Raw genomic sequence first — 16,695 nt, forward strand, 5'->3', positions numbered from 1 at the left:
ATCTCCAGTGATTTTGGAGCCCAGAAAAATAAAGTCAGCCACTGTTGCCACATCTATTTGACATGAAGTGATGGGACCAGATGCCATGATCTTAGTTTTCTGAATATTGAGCCAACTTTTTCACTCTCCTCTTTCATTTTCATCAAGAGGCTCTTTAGTTCTTCACTTTCTGCCATAAGGGTAGTGTCATCTGCATATCTGAGGTTATTGATATTTCTCCCAGAAATCTTGATTCCAGCTTGTGCTTCCTCCAGCCCAGCATTTCTCAGGATGTACTCTGCATATAAATTAAATAACACAGTCCTTGGGCCTACAAAAACAACTAGCTCAGCCCTTTCTCTTCTGATGAGAAATGTGTCCAAAGATGTCAGAGCTTGAAATAACACAGCTTTTCACAGGCAGAAGCAGGCACAAAAATGCAGATCTAATACCTAAACTGCCATTCTTTGGATTACATGCAGCGACTCCTTCAACCAGTTCCTCCTTAAACTCAGGAAAGGATAACATTTGGAGGCACATGGACTTCAGCATTTTCAAGTCAGTTACCTTGAGGAAAAGTTGCAGATCACCTTTCCTGCAGAATGAAACATGCTGATGCCCACCTGTTCAGGACCAGAAATGAACAATGTATGCTTTAAAACTGGCTATTCCTCCTAAAGCACTATCCTTCTCCATCCTACCTGCCACTTATGTAGATAGAATTTAGTTGAAGCTTCAAAGTAACTGTTTTACTAAAAAGTCCTGTTATTTTGAGTGGGAGATGTATCAACCAAATTTATAAACCATTTTAAAATTCAACTTTATTTAAAACATAATTAACTTATAATAAACTGTATCCATTTAAAGAATAAAATTTCATGAGTTTTGACAGTTACACCAATGAACCGTTACCATTATCATAATACAAACCACTTATTTTACCTCCCCAAATTCCTCAGGCTCATGTATAATTCACTTTTCCCTTAGCTCGCAGCTCTAGGCAATATTTTGTCTACTATTTGTCACACTAGATTAATTTACATTTTCTAGATTTTCATATACTCTGAGGATTTTGTTTCCAACTTTTTCCACCCATGTTGACAGTTTTGTTTTTTGTTTTTTCCTGTTGAGTGGTATTCCATTGTATGAATATACTGCATTTAGTTTATCCTTTTGATTGTTGATGGGTATTTGGTTTGTTTATAATTTGAGGCCATTGTTAATGAAGCTTCCCTGCACACTTACATACAAGTATTTGTGTAAACAAAATTTTATTACTCTTCTGTAAATACCTAGGAGAGGAATAGCTGGGTTGTATGGTAGATGTATGTTTGTTTTTCATACACCGTCAAAATTTTTTCCAAGGTGATTTTCCATTTTATACTCCATCAGTGATATATGAGCATTTCAGCTGCTACACATCTTTGCCAGCACTCAGTGTTATCAGCCTTTTAAATATTCACAAGTTTAATGAGTATATATTGTTCTAGTATGGTTTTATCATTTCCTCAATGATTGATAATGTTGAATATATTTTTATATATTTATTCACCATTTGTACATCTCCTTTTATATGTCTGTTCAAATTATTGAGTTGACTGTCTTCTTATTATTGAGTTGTAGAAGTTATTTACGACTTCAGGATACAGCTTTTACTAGGTGTCTGCTTTGTGAATATTGTCTGTCATTAAGAGTTCTCTCTACTGACACCATGAAGCCACTATAACCCATTTTTAAGGCATATTATATAACTGGTAAAGCAAAAGAAAAATTAATAATGCATTATTCCACAATTTATTTTATAATATATTGGGTTGGCCAAAAAGTTTGTTCAGGTTTTTCTGTACCATCTTATGGAAAAGCTCAAGCAAACTTTTGGCCAACCCAATACATTATTCACTTATTAGCAGTGATTATCTTCTCCTCAGCCTAGGCTATAAACTATATACTTCACAGCCTTCTCTGAAAATAGTACATTATAGTTAATGCACAGGGATTTTCTTGACTCTAATGTCCTTGCTGTATTAATACCTAGTTTAACACACACAGACACACACGTGCATAAACACAAATACACACTGCAGTTAAACGACCCTAAACCGTAATTGCCTGTTAAGCACTTATCTTATGTAAATTATCTTTTTCCAAATGTGGAAATACTTGCCTAACAAGAGTCCTGCCATTAGCCCTCAAACAGGCACATGGACAGTTATTAGAAAAACAAATGGTCTCAGCCCTCTTTTCCAGTCTGAGATGCTGAGTATCAAGGTTGAACTCAGAAAAGCTTTTACAACCAATTGATTCAGCTCTGAAAATGGAGTTTTCCACTGGTGATGCCAAGAAACCCTTGAGTACAGAACTAGGCTCTGTGGTGATAAACATCTGACATTTTCATTTGCAAGTATTCATGTTTCATTTTAGATAATGTTCCCCCTATTTACTTCTTCAGCAGTAATGCATCAAATATCCTACAGTGTAATCTTTCTCTCAGCACTTATCAATGAACTATGAAATAGTATTAAATAGAATTAATTAGAAGTTTTAATGAATCATGTCTGTCCTCATTTATTATACAATGTAATTTTCGAGGAGTGATTAATTATGAGTTACAGATGAGTGAATGGTTAATGTAGTTTGTTAACCTTACTAAGGAGTGACTATACACAGCAAGCTGCTTCTCCTCTGTTTATTAGCACGTGGCTTGTAATACCATCAGTTTAAGTAAATGAAAAGATTTTAGTGACTTTGCATTTAATATGCACTGTCAGCTAATAATTTACTCCCTTATTTTCTTTCCTATGTATTATATGAACATTGCTGAGATTTAAAAGCAGAATTCGGCTACCCTTATTTTGAAGTATTTCTATGTAACTCTTAGTATGCCTATGTCATGACCATCTGAGCTGTATGATTATTTTAAGTAGATCCTATTTAATACAGGTAGGTTGCTTAAAATGAATCTCCCTACATATTTCCTTGAAGAATATACCAATTTACCACATGATTATTGTCATTATCTAAGAAAGTAGGAGCTGACTGCCTTTCATTTTCAGTTTTCTTACATGCACCCTTCAGAAGCTGAATAATGACTAAGTTGACAAAAACAGTAGCTAAATACAAAATACTTTTGTAGACAAGAAGTAATTGAGACTGGTATATGGGAATGCCATTAGAGATTTTGCCTTCCCAACAGACACAGTCACAAAAGACCGTGGCATCCTTGGGGATGAGTCTTACAACATTCTAGTTTGTTTTTTCTTTGGACTCAACACTGTGGTTGTATAGAGGTGGGAAATCCTCACGGCATGCCTCCCACAATACCTCCATTTGCTGGCTGAAGTGCAGAGACTCATTTTTGCTGTGCAAAGCAGACGCTGGTGTTTTCTACTCTGAATCTAAGGAATTTTGATAGCTGTTTGGAGGCCCAGTTAACCTCAGAAGGAAAAATAACAATACTTACTTAATATCTGTGTGATATTTAACAACTTTCATTATTTTCTCATAGGCATTATCTTATTAAATCTAGGTAAAAATCTCATGAAAGAGGAAACTATGATTAAAAGATGTAAACTGACTTATCCAGAACCCCTCAACCAGTGAAGGGATGAACAAAGCATTCATTAATGTAGCAACCACTTACCTAGCACCCTACATGAGACGACGACTAATTCCTTGTGGCCTGGATAAGACAGAGCCCTTTTCATCAGGAACCTTGGACTCCAGTAGAGGGGACAGGAAACAAAGGAATTAAGTAGTAATAAATCCTGTGGAGAAGATTTAAAAGGAAGAAATAAATCCTGTAAAGAATATTTAAAAGGTTAGAGAGAAACAGGGCTTGAGGAAGGTTATTTTAGAAAAAAAAAAAAATGGTCAGAGAAAGGCTCCTTGAAGAAATGTCATATCAGAACAAAACTGACTGATGAAGAAGTCAATTATATGAAGAAAACTTCCAGGCAGAGGGAAGCAGCAAAGCCAAAGGTCGTGAGCCCTTTGGTATGTTTGAGGAAGACCAAGAGACGAGTGTGGCTGAAGACAAATGTATTAATACCCAGAGAGAGATGAAGCTGGAAAGATAGATAAGAGATCTTCCAGTTAGTGCCCTAGAAGGGATTGGCAAAGATTTTGGATTTAAACTCAAGAGATAATGGGTGCTGAAAGGACTTTTCCAATTCAATTCTGCCCAGAATTTTTAGGATATGAGGAATGGTAGACAGTGTTCTAGAACATCAGGTAGCATTTTAATCCCCATTTCTCATTATAAGGAAGAAAAGTAGAAAAAAAGGTTTCCCCTAGAGCCTAGAATTTGAAGCTATTAATGTAAAAGTATACTGGCAATTTCCTGTCTTCCTTAGAGAACTCAACTTTCAGACAAGCAATGCTCTTTGAAGTCAGGGACTCTGTCTTACTCACTTTTACTTCTGTTTGGCACACAAATCAATGTCTCATGTTTCCAATCAGTGCTCTCTGAAGTGAACTGAATGGCTTGATACTTATTGCTCTGGCCAACCTATGCCTGAAAAACCATGATAGAATGGACCATGTTATTTGAAATCACTGTAATATAACAGAAAGATCCAGAAGGTAGCCTTCACTTAACACTTGGCTTCATGGTATATGCTATTGATCCAGACATCTAATTTGTCTGTAGTCAGGTATTGCTAATCCCTGAAGCAGGTGCATAATCACTTATTTTGAAAACACTTTGTTTAAATATACATTTTCCTGCCTACCTCCCCAAGTAAAATTGTGATGATTCACAAATGTTAATTCTTAAAGGAATGCTCTGGGAATCTGTTTCTTCTACCACTCGCCATAGACTGTGAGAAGTGATGAGCTCAGATGAAGGAGCAACACCGTTTTATGTTACAGAAATAGGATTTTACCTAGGAATTTCAGTACCATAAGCTTTAAGAGTCTATTTTGTTTATTGATCCACTTTAAAGTACATGCCTTTATAATCACAAAATCAAGTATAAAGGAAGAAAAAAAAAAACTGTCCCCACTACTCTCTTAGATTCAGTTACTGGGGCCTACAAGGTCTATTACTTTGATGTGTTGATGGTTTTAAAGATACATGTTCTATTATACTAATAGTAGATTGGAAGGTAAATTCAATGTAATAAGCCCAATATATGAACACAAGCATATGAAACCAGGGTCTGGCCTTAAACAAAGTTCTATTACATAGTAATTGACATAACTAAAAGGGAAAAGAAGAATTTCTTTAATTACAAGATATTCTGCAAGTGCTAAACTATATACTGCATTATGTAAACATACATTCAGAAAATGAAGATCATGGCATCTGGTCCCATAATTTCATGGGAAATAGATGGGGAAACAGTGGAAACAGTGTCAGACTTTATTTTTCTGGACTCCAAAATCACTGCAGACGGTGACTGCAGCCATGAAATTAAAAGACACTTACTCCTTGGAAGGAAAGTTATGACCAACCTAGATAGCATGTTCCAAAGCAGAGACATTACTTTGCCAACAAAGGTTCATCTAGTCAAGGCTATGGTTTTTCCTGTGGTCATGTATGGATGTGAGAGTTGGACTGTGAAGAAGGCTGAGCTCTGAGGAATTGATGCTTTTGAACTGTGGTGTTGGAGAAGACCCTTGAGAGTCCCTTGGACTGCAAGGAGATCCAACCAGTCCATTCTGAAGGAGATCAGCCCTGGGATTTCTTTGGAAGGAATGATGCTAAAGCTGAAACTCCAGTACTTTGGCCACCTCATGCGAAGAGTTGACTCATTGGAAAAGACTCTGATGCTGGGAGAGATTGGGGGCAGGAGGAGAAGGGGACGACAGAGGATGAGATGGCTGGATGGCATCACTGACTCGATGGAAGTGAGTCTGAGTGAACTCCGGGAGTTGGTGATGGACAGGGAGGCCTGGCATGCTGTGATTCATGGGGTCGCAAAGAGTCGGACACGACTGAGCGACTGATCTGATCTGATGTTTCTCAGAAGAGATACAAATGAAAGTTTGATGAGAAAATTCACTGGTCAGTTCATAATTTTTGATAGACTTTATTTTTTAAAGCAGCTTTAGTTGGTCATAGTAGAACTGAGCAGAAAGTACAGAGTTATCATAGACCCCATCTTCTCTCTCCACATATACAACTTCCCCCACTATCAGTATCTGGAACCAGAGTGGGACATTTGTTACCATTCAAAATGAACCTACATTGACAACTAATTCTCACTCAACGTTCATACTTTACGGCTCACTCTTCTGATATACATGCTGTGGGTTTTGGCCAGTGCATAATGGCATGTCTCCATCATATTAGGACTTCCCAGGTGGTGCTAGTGGTAAAGAACCAACCTGCCCATGCAGGAGACATAAGAGTTGCAGGTTCAATCCCTGGGTTAGGAAGATCCCCTGGAGGAGGGCATGGCAAATCAGCCCAATGTTCTTGCCTGGAGAATCCCATGGACAGAAGAGCCTGGCAGGCTACAGTCCATAGGGTTGCAAAGTTGGACATTACTGAAGCAACTTGGCATACACACACACACCCCATTATATTATCATATGGAATAGTTTCACTGCCCTAAACCTCCTGTGTGCTTTCTCTTCCTTCCCTTCAACCCCTTGTAACCACTGATGTTTCTACTCTATATATGAATCTACTTTTTCAACTCCGAATTCTATGAATTTACAGATAAAGTATTTCAATAAAAACTTAGCATTCAATTTGTTTTCAGTGTTTGAAGTGTAAAATACAAATGAGATTTTGAAGATTAGTATGAAAAAACTAAAGCATCTCAATTTTTCATACTGATTACATGTTGAAATAATAACAGCTAAATTGTATGGAATAAAATAATATACATCCTAAAAGTTAATTTGATCTATTATTACATTTTTAATATGACTGCAAACATTTTTCAAAATATATGTGCCATACATTATATTAGGTCATTCATTTAGGTTTTGAACATGAAAAAGTTCATTAGGTTTTTTCATGTCACAGAACTTGAGTGAACTTCTTGGCCAACCCAATATTACTAGACTAGCACTTGTTTAGACTTAGAACTAAATAACTGAACTCTAGAAATATCATTAACTGGGAGATCAAACATTTCCCAGACATTATGAGTAAACTGCCTTTCATTCTATTTCATTAGTACTAGATAAAAATTTAAGAAATTTGCTTGAATAAATATGATTACCTATCAGTATTAGGTGCTCAGTCATGTCCAACTCTTTGTAACCCCATGGACTGTAGCCCATTAGATATTGGGGTTCATCTACAATAAACCCATTTGTAAGTGAGTGCCAGGGTCTGAATGTCCATACAAGGGGAGCTAGGACATATACCTCACAGTTTTTAAAAGATATGAGAGGGATGTCTGACAAGTATTATTTAATATCTATTACCTCCTTTCCTATATGAGTAGAAGGTTGGCGTAGTATTCTTCACTTGCAAGTTCTATTTACTTTACTTGTATGTAGCCAGCAAGGCTGCTCTGTCCATGAGATTCTCCAGGCAAGAATACTGAAGATTAAATCATTGTAGGTTGACACATGAATTTAGCAAAACAATATAGGAGAGTTAAACATTTTAACCATGAACATATACCATAAGTCCATATTTTATATGATATCCATGGGTCTTATAACCACATGATCTCATTTTGCCTATAAACATCACCTCTTACATTCCTCTCCGCTCTTTATTATTTTTTTTTCCCTCTCAGCTCTTTAGTGAACACTTTTTCCATGTAGGCCTTTGATCTAATAACAAATGCCAGAATTCTCCCAAGAAAATGGAAGTAGGCAGGTAGAACTATTATAATTTATTTTTTTGTTATGAAGAGCTTTTTTCTTCTTTCTACCTCATCATACATTAAATATTAAATCCGAAGGAAGGAGGGAGAAGATGGAACTGTAAAGGGTTTTTGGAGAGAGAACAAGTGGGAGGTTGCACACCTGTACCCTCTCCTTTTCTTAGCTCTTAAATTCACTGACGCTTAAAGGGGGAAATAGCACTTGAAAGTGCTGGATTGGTACTCACACTCAATCCACAAGTCTCCTTTGTCACCTGTGCTTCTTCAGTGCTGGGGCGGGTGCGGGGGGGAGGCTGAAAGAGAGGCAGGAACAGAGTCTTTAAAAGTGTTCTTTTCATGCTCACTCAACTCTCCCCAGTTCTTGGATCCTGCATGTGACATGCAGAAGGATATGAAAATCTTTGACTGAATTCTGAATGGCACCTTGTTTCTACTTCAGTACACGTTCTTAGACCAGCTTTGTTTCAGTCTCTGAGTTAGATAATTTTTATTAGATATTTGGATTCATCTACAATAATATAACAAACCCATTTGTAAATGGGTGCAAGGGTTTGGCTGTCCATAAAAGGGGAGCTAGGACATGTACCTCAAGTTTTTAAAAGATCTGAGAGGGATGTCTGACAAGTATCATTTAATATCTATTACCTCCTTTCCTGGGAGATTCCCTGGTAGCTCAGATGGTAAAGTGTCTGTCTGCAATGCGGGAGACCTGGGTTCAATCCCTGGGTCGGGAAGATCCCCTGGAGTAGGCAGTGGCAACCCAGTCCAGTACTCATGCCTGGAAAATTCCATGGATGGAGAAGCCTGGTGGGCTACAGTCCATGGAGTTGCAAAGAGTCAGACACGACTGAGCAACTTCAGCTCCTTTCCTATCTGAATAGAAGGATATCATTGTATTCTTTACTGGCAAATTCTATTTTAAAGAAATTAAAGATTTAAAGAATTGTAAAGAGCACTTAAAGAAGGAAGTAAATGCATCTCTGATTTTAAAGTTCTATCAAATTGAGAAGTCACTTTCTGTTTATCCACATACCATGTTCATTCTCACTTCATAATGGTTCCTTTTGTCTGGAATCCTCTTTCCTACTCTTTGTCATTCACCTCCTCTTCATCCTTCACATGTCAAATGAAGTGCCATTATCTCATGGAGGCCAGGGATAGTATACTATAAAGTCAAAATTAAAATAATTATTGGATTCTTATTTCCTTTTTTAAAAGTAATTTATTTATTTTAATTGGAGGCTAATTACTTTACAATATTGTAGTGGTTTTTACCATACAATGACATGAATCAGCCATGGGTGTACATGTGTTCCCCATCCTGAAGCCCCCCGCCCCTTCCCATCCCAACCCTCTGGGTCATCCCATTGTATCAGCCCTGAGCACCCTGTCTCATGCATTGAACCTAGGCTGGCAATCTGTTTCACATATGATAATATACATGTTTCAGTGCTATTCTCTCAAATCATCCCACCCTCGCCTTCTCCCACAGAGTCCAAAAGACTGTTCTATATAGCTGTGTCTCCTTTGATGTCTCACATATAGGGTCATCGTTACCATCTTTCTAAATTCTATATATATGCGTTAGTATACTGTATTGGTGTTTTTCTTTCTGACTTACTTTGCTCTGTGTAATCGGCTCCAGTTTCATCCACCTCATTAGAACTGCTTCAAATGCATTCTTTTTAATGGCTGAGTAATGTTCCATTGTGTATATGTACCACAGCTTTCTTATCCATTCGTCTGCTGATGGACATCTAGGTTGTTTCCATGTCCTGGCTATTATAAACAGTGCTGCGATGAACACTGGGGTACATATGTCTCTTTCAATTCTGTTTTCCTTGGTGTGTATGCCCAGCAGTGGGATTGCTGGGTCATATGGCAGTTCTATTTCCAGTTTTTTAAGGAATCTCCCCTCTGTTCTCCATAGTGGCTGTACTAGTTTGCATTCCCACCAACAGTGTAAGAGGGTTCTCTTTTCTCCACATCCTCTCCAGCATTTGTTGTTTGTAGACTTTTGGATCGCAGTCATTCTGATCAGTGTAAGATGGTACCTCATTGTGGTTTTGATTTGCATTTCTCTGATAATGAGTGATGTTGAGCATCTTTTCATGTGTTTGTTAGCCATCTGTATGTCTTCTTTGCAGAAATGTCTGTTTAGTTCTTTGGCCCATTTTTTGATTGGGTCATTTATTTTTCTGGAATTGTGCTGCAGGAGCTGCTTGTTTATTTTTGATATTAATTCTTTGTTAGTTGCTTCATTTGCTATCATTTTCTCGCATTCTGAAGGCTCTCTTTTCACCTTGCTTATAGTTTCCTTTATTGTACAAAAGCTTTTAAGTTTAATTAGGTCCCATTTGTTTATTTTTGCTTTTATTTCCATGACTCTGGGAGGTGGGTCATATAGGATCCTGCTGTGATTTATGTCAGAGAGTGTTTTACCTATGTTTTCCTGTAGTAGTTTTATAGTTTCTGGTCTTACGTTTAGATCTTTAATCCATTTTGAGTTTATTTTTGTGTACAGTGTTAGAAAGGTTTTAGTTTCATTCTTTTTTACAAGTGGTTGACCAGTTTGGAATTCTTATTTCTTTAAAACCAGTGAAAGCAGTAAGATGCTGGGGGAAAGTGATAAAAGTTTAATCATCTATAAATTCCCTGACCTTCAGGGTAACTTGGAGGTACCCCTTTATTACACTTGCAAATTACCCTGCACTTCATAGCACACAGCACAATTATAATTATCTGTTCATTACTTGTCTCACTGTCTAGACTACAGATAAAAGCAAAGAGGCTGTCAGCTCAGAATAAAAATAAGCTCCATGAGGGAAAATGTTGCTCTGGACTTTATTCCTGATACCCAACCTAGTTCCTGGCATACAGTAGGGACTGAATAAAGATTTATTGACTGAATTAATAAATAAATGCAAGAATGAAGAGGTTATACTTCATGTTCATAAGTAATGCTTTACCAGTAAGGATATTTGGGGAAGTAGACCACAAGCCCATACATATAGAATGATAGAAATCAATGAATAAAATATCTCACTCACTTTTCAGTATATCAGAAGTCTGAAAGTGGTCTTTACCCGATGGCTGAGATGTGGTGTTGTAAGTGAGCTAGATCATCATCCACATAGCAAGATTTAATAGACAAAACTCTGTAATTAATAAACCAATCGTGTGTGAATGTGTGTGTCTAAGTGTGTGTGTATATGTTTAGGAGATACTCTTAACATCAAAAGAGAAAAAGAAGGAGAAGTGATTAAAAGCAGTTGACTCTGGGGAGTAGATCTCAAGGTACTTCAAAGTGACTTCCTTTGTTTGGAAGTCTTTCTGTATTATTTTTTACCATATTTTGTATTTATTTGATGACAAAAGACAAAAACCCTTATCCATTTTATAGTAACTCAGCCTCAGTAATCAGTCACTCACTTCCCACTATGTATCCTTTGCTTTATGATACTAAATTTCATACTTTCTACACTAAATTACAAGGTTCTTAATACCACATTCATGTCATACGCATCTTTATAATCCTCATGATATATACTGCAACATGTTATACGTAGTATATATTAATATCTGTTGACTGACTGTTGAAGATTGGAGGTTATCATTTTTAACTCAAGTGAGTCATGTTTCTAATTTAATTTTCATTTATTTTTACACTCCCTAAAGAAGCTGATTTTTGTAAACAAGGTCACAACTGGCTATAGTTATAACTATTTTCCCATTAAATGAATATTATAAGAACATAATGAAGATATCTTTATCTCATGAAGATAAAGAGGCTAATATATGACTTTTTATAAATGCAGATTTGTATTTATTTAGTTTTTAAATTAAATGTTTCTATTATTTATTAAATATAGGCACTTCAGCTCTCTTCTTTTTTTTACTATATGACTTTTCACATAGGAACCCATAATACGTTCATGTTCCAGGCCAGCAACATGATGACATTTCCAGGTGAATGTCTAATGATCCTACATGATAACCCAATGCTAATACTAATAATAACAATGCTATAGAACTTTTGAGGATGTCTCAATGATTATCCATGAAATGGTTTACTACAGAATAGTGCAAGTTCAAAATTAAAATAATGACTAGGGTTCTTATTTTTAAAAACTAGTAAAAGCCACAGAAGCGTGGAAAAGATGATAACATTTTAATCACACATAAGTATAAAGAAATGTCTCTATGGTCATGCTGTTTGTTGCCTTTTAGAATCATAGTATCATGTAATCTTATAAACCCAGGGTTAAAGAGACCAGAAACGGTCATTTTTCCAATTTCTCATCCAATGTATCATAACTTTTTGCTAAAACTTTCCAATAGTCATCTTGCATGGTTAAACATTCTCTCCCAAAGAGACCTTGATTCTAAAATGTTCTAACTTTTAGAAATTTTTCTCTTAAACTGAGGCAAAAAATAAATAAATCTCTGTATATAACTTTAATGGGTTGGTATGACCCATTAAGGTAATCCAGAATGAATCCAACACTCATTTTCTGTTAGCCACTTAGACATTTGAAGAATGATTTTTTTGTGTGCTTCTGAATCTTCTCTTTCCTTGTCAACTAACTAGAATTTGAATCCCCACCAAGTACTGAAGCCTGACCTGAGAAACAACATCCACCTGTCTGTATTCCCTAAATTACTCTTGCATCTCTGTCTTCAGGAATCTCTGTCATTGGGTTAAATTTTAGAAACATGGGAAGACCCGAAAACATTAAGATCCTGGTAATAGAAGGCAGTATGTTAGAAAGAAATCCAAACATTTGCTCTTAGAAGGAATTCCCAGTGTGAGGCAATGATTTCCAAGGTCAAGAATTTGAAACAAATCCAAGAAAACTTTTACCCTTCTTCACCTAATTTGTTTAGAGGTTGGAGTTAATTTTTAAGTATATCTTAGCAGCACTGAATTATCCTCCAGAACTATGGATACAGGACCTCTAACAGCAGGAGGCAAAATGAACAGGCTCTATTTACATCTTCTTTTTTCAGTCTTTGCCGCTTTAATAGCTTAATTGTTGTTTCTCGTATTATAAGATTTACTTCAAAGATACCATACAGTCTTGCTCATTTTTATTCTGCATGGATAAAATTACTGAGCTTCAATGTCTGTTCCCCAGTCTTTGAAAGCCAATGACCTTGTCAGAAACATCACCTTTGCCCCCTTTCTAATTGACACCTTTGCAAATGCACTGGGCCAGGGGTCTTATTAATAATTTTTATTTCCATTATTTCATTAATAGCTGAATTTCATTAAACCACTCTTTTCACTTCAAGACAAAGGAATTTCTCATGGAAATAAAAACAATATTTTGAGTGCTGTTAGAAAACTGAATTTAAGAGTTGCACATAATTACATTTTTTTTTAACTCAGCTTACTCTGAAGTATAGTATGAAAACTGTCAAAATCTTTACTTCTAGCTTCTAGCCTTCCAAAATTATGATCTTCCATTCAGGAGATTTAAAAGCGAAGGATTCAAATTTAGGGTCTATTGCTTTAGAGGATACAAAAGATTATATGGACGATTCAATTGTTCCTTGTACTTTCATTTCTTATTTTGTTGGAATCATTCAGCTATGGTCTCAGAACTGAAAGTATACAGGTCATTAAAATGGGTAAGAAAGAAGATGTGAGCACTCATGGAAACTTTGAGCTAAACCAAAAGTGAGAGTCGAATTGAAAAGTGACATTGATGTCTTTCTTGCTGTGACTAAATTAAACTCTAAAAATTTTGTTATTTTCAAGTCATCATCTATGTTCACATCCATTTTGTTACAGCCACATTCTAGGTAATTGTCAAATTCCAATTTGGCTTAATTTCTAAGCTGCAGGGAACTTATCTCAAATTTCGACCTAGGAGCAGGTACTTGGGAAAGGCAGAGCTAATCTTTACCTGTGACAAAGAGAAAAGTGTGAAAGGCTTAAAAACACTTCTGCACTACTACCCTGCTTAGTATTGTGAAAGCAAGCAGTGTTGACCACAAAGAAGATCATCACAGATCTTAGATCTGCTTCTGAGAATGTGTCTCCAAAAGTCTGCACCCATTTCACTGGGGGAGCTTTTTTAAAAATGTAAATACCTAGGTCCACTCGGACAAAATAACCCCAAACTGGGTAACATCATGCAAAATTTCACTATGACATCCCAGTCTTACCAGTCCCTTTATAGACTTGGTCATCTACTAAATCTTTCCTTTTCTATATTTTATTTTCAATATCTCAGGAAATGATTTATCCCCACTTCCCTCACATATACCTTTTGAAGTCCCCACACAGGTTGCTATGGAGATAGTGATGCAGATGTCTATGGCTTCCCTTAAGAGATCTCAGAATGCAATCTATCAAAAGGCAGGATTTTAGAGAGAGTATTTCATCTCAGACTGATCACATACTGTAAATTCCTGACCTAGATTAGCATCACAAAATCTATGATGTATCCCTTCCCACTCTCATGTTTTGCATATTCAAGTGTTTTCTACCTACTTTGCAATCTGCAATCCACTCCCTTTCCATTGCTTCTTATTGTTGTTTGCTTCTTTCTGTTTCTTGAAAATAAAAAGAACGATTGTTGATTGAAGTAATAAAGCTCCCATAAAATAGAAACGTCTGACTGATCTTTACCATTGGCATTCTAATTCTGACTTGTGATTCAACACTGCTGCTTAAAAGTTACTTCTGCCTTTCTAAGTTAGCACAATTCAGCATTTGAGTTCCCAGGAAGTCATAAAATACCCAGAAGAACTTAACATCTGTAGATCTGTACAGTATCTGAAATTGTGCTTTTGCAGACTGATCAAACAGAACTAAACCTCACCATTTTCTCCAGTCACAGTCATCCTACTCTGCAACTTAATCTGCCCTGCATATAAGCAAATGAAGTCAGTACTTGCTCAAAAATATCTGTCCATAAACTTGACAACCCGTTAGAGGCATTCCTTGGAATTAAGAATTTAGCACAATTTGTTCAGGTTCCTTTTACACTGCAAATAAAGAGAGAAAGGAAGGTCACATACTAGGTTAGTATGTTATCGGATTAGCTTGTTGTCATCTTGAGCTAGAGGAAGTGAGGCAGAGGATTGGTCAGTTTAATAGGGTGCCAAAGCCAGAACGTGGTTTATAAACTCTTTGAAGAAGTAAACATTTATCTTCGAAATTCCCAGCACATCTAACATTGGTCTTCATATTTGTTGAAAAATACTTAGTACAGAAAACAACAAGAAGCAAACTGAAATTATTTAATGAGTTTGCCAAAGGCTCTTCTTACCTTGGCTTTCTCTGCTCAGTTTTACTTTTGACCTTATCTTACTGCCTGTTGATGTGTTGATTATTGTCTTGACTTTTCCTCCTTGTGTTCTATGTGGGTGAGTTTAGATTTCCCAAAGTTTTGTTTTTGACCATCTTATACTGGAGATAAGGAAAAGGCAGATATTAGCATCTGTGTTTGTGACAGTGGTGAAATGGAGTTCTGGAAATATTATTTATGACCATCTCATCTTGAGACATGGAGAAGGCAATGGCAACCCACTCCAGTACTCTTGCCTGTCAAATCCCATGGATGGAGGAGCCTGGTGGGCTGCAGTCCATGGGATCACTAGGAGTCGGACACGACTAAGCGACTTCACTTTCACTTTTCACTTCCATGCATTGGAGAAGGAAATGGCAACCCACTCCAGTGTTCTTCCTAGGGACAGGGGAGCCTGGTGGGCTGCAGTCTATGGGGCCACACAGAGTTGGACATGACTGAAGCAACTTAGCAGCAGCAGCTTGAGAAAAGAAGTAAAAATTGCTCCCAATAAGTTCAGGTTTAGATATTTAGTGTTTTAGACTTAGTGTGTATGGTATTAACAGAGGCTAGAATAATTTTACTCTGATAAGCACATTTTAATTTGACATTTATTTTAAAAATCTAATATTATTTAATCTTGACTGATTAATCTTTTAATAGTCAATCTGCTATGATTTAGTCAAGTTAAAACAGATGGTTCATTGATGAGGTGCCAAAGTCTTTACAGAGACCTTAGGAGAAAATAAACCAATAAAAAGGAAGCATCCTTTTCAGTGTACCAATATGCAGCTGATTGTGTTTTGATTTGAGGGGTAAGATGTGGGGGCAAAAGTAGAGAGAAGAGGAAGACATTATTTAATATTAAGTAAAGACTACACCTTCTATTAGGGGATGGGAGGAACTGCTGCAACCAGCAAGTTCCTTTCAGAGGATATGCTGAGACCCCACTAACCCATTTGTCTTTGTATTTTTGTTTGGTTGGTTGTTTTGTTTTGTCTTTTTTTGCAAGCATTGTAATAATTCATTTTATTTAATGCTGTTACTTTTTTTCCAGGTTTATTGACATATAGTTGACAAAAATTTATATGTTTAAGGTGTGCAATGGGATGGTTTTATAGACATATATATTGTGAAATGATTATAATTAAGTTAATACATCCATCACCTCACATATTTACCTTTCTTTTGGTGTGATGAGAGCAGTTATGAGTTACTGTCTCAGCAAATTTCAGTTATGTAGTAAGACTTATCAACTAGAGTCACTTTGTAATATATTAGATCCTTAGAGCTTATTCATTCTATAAATGAAAGTTTATACCCTTTTAACAATCTCTCCTCATTTCCCCCACCTCATCAGCCCTAGAACCCTTCGTTCTACTGTTTCTCTGAAATGATCTTTTTTTTTTAATTTCATATACAAGCAATGCAGTATTTGCTTTTATCTGTCTGGCTTAATTTCTTTAGCATTAAGCCCTTCAGATTTAGTCTGTAGGTGTCACAAATGGCAGCATTTCTTTCTTTTTGAAATTGAATGACTTATCTATCACATTTTCTGTATCCATTCATCCATTGGTTGCAAATTATGTTATTTCTATACATTGGCTACTGTGAATAAT

General features: G+C 36.4%; 1 long non-coding RNA gene across 2 annotated transcripts in view; it reads right to left on the reverse strand.

Moving 5' to 3' along the window:
• Positions 1-5,995: 5,995 nt before the first annotated feature.
• Positions 5,996-16,695, reverse strand: part of LOC147367095 (uncharacterized) — a 278,020-nt gene continuing 267,320 nt past the window's right edge. For both annotated transcript variants that reach the window (XR_015169802.1, XR_015169803.1), the window contains 2 exons: positions 8,809-8,940; positions 5,996-8,068 (listed from right to left, as the gene is read on the reverse strand). This is a non-coding gene — a long non-coding RNA (uncharacterized LOC147367095). The remainder of the gene's footprint in view (positions 8,069-8,808; positions 8,941-16,695) is intronic.

The sequence above is a fragment of the Bos grunniens genome, chromosome 8 (assembly GCF_055505025.1).
Source record: "Bos grunniens cultivar Pamir isolate PY7600 chromosome 8, Bosgru_T2T1.0, whole genome shotgun sequence".
Classification (NCBI taxonomy): domain Eukaryota; kingdom Metazoa; phylum Chordata; class Mammalia; order Artiodactyla; family Bovidae; genus Bos; species Bos grunniens.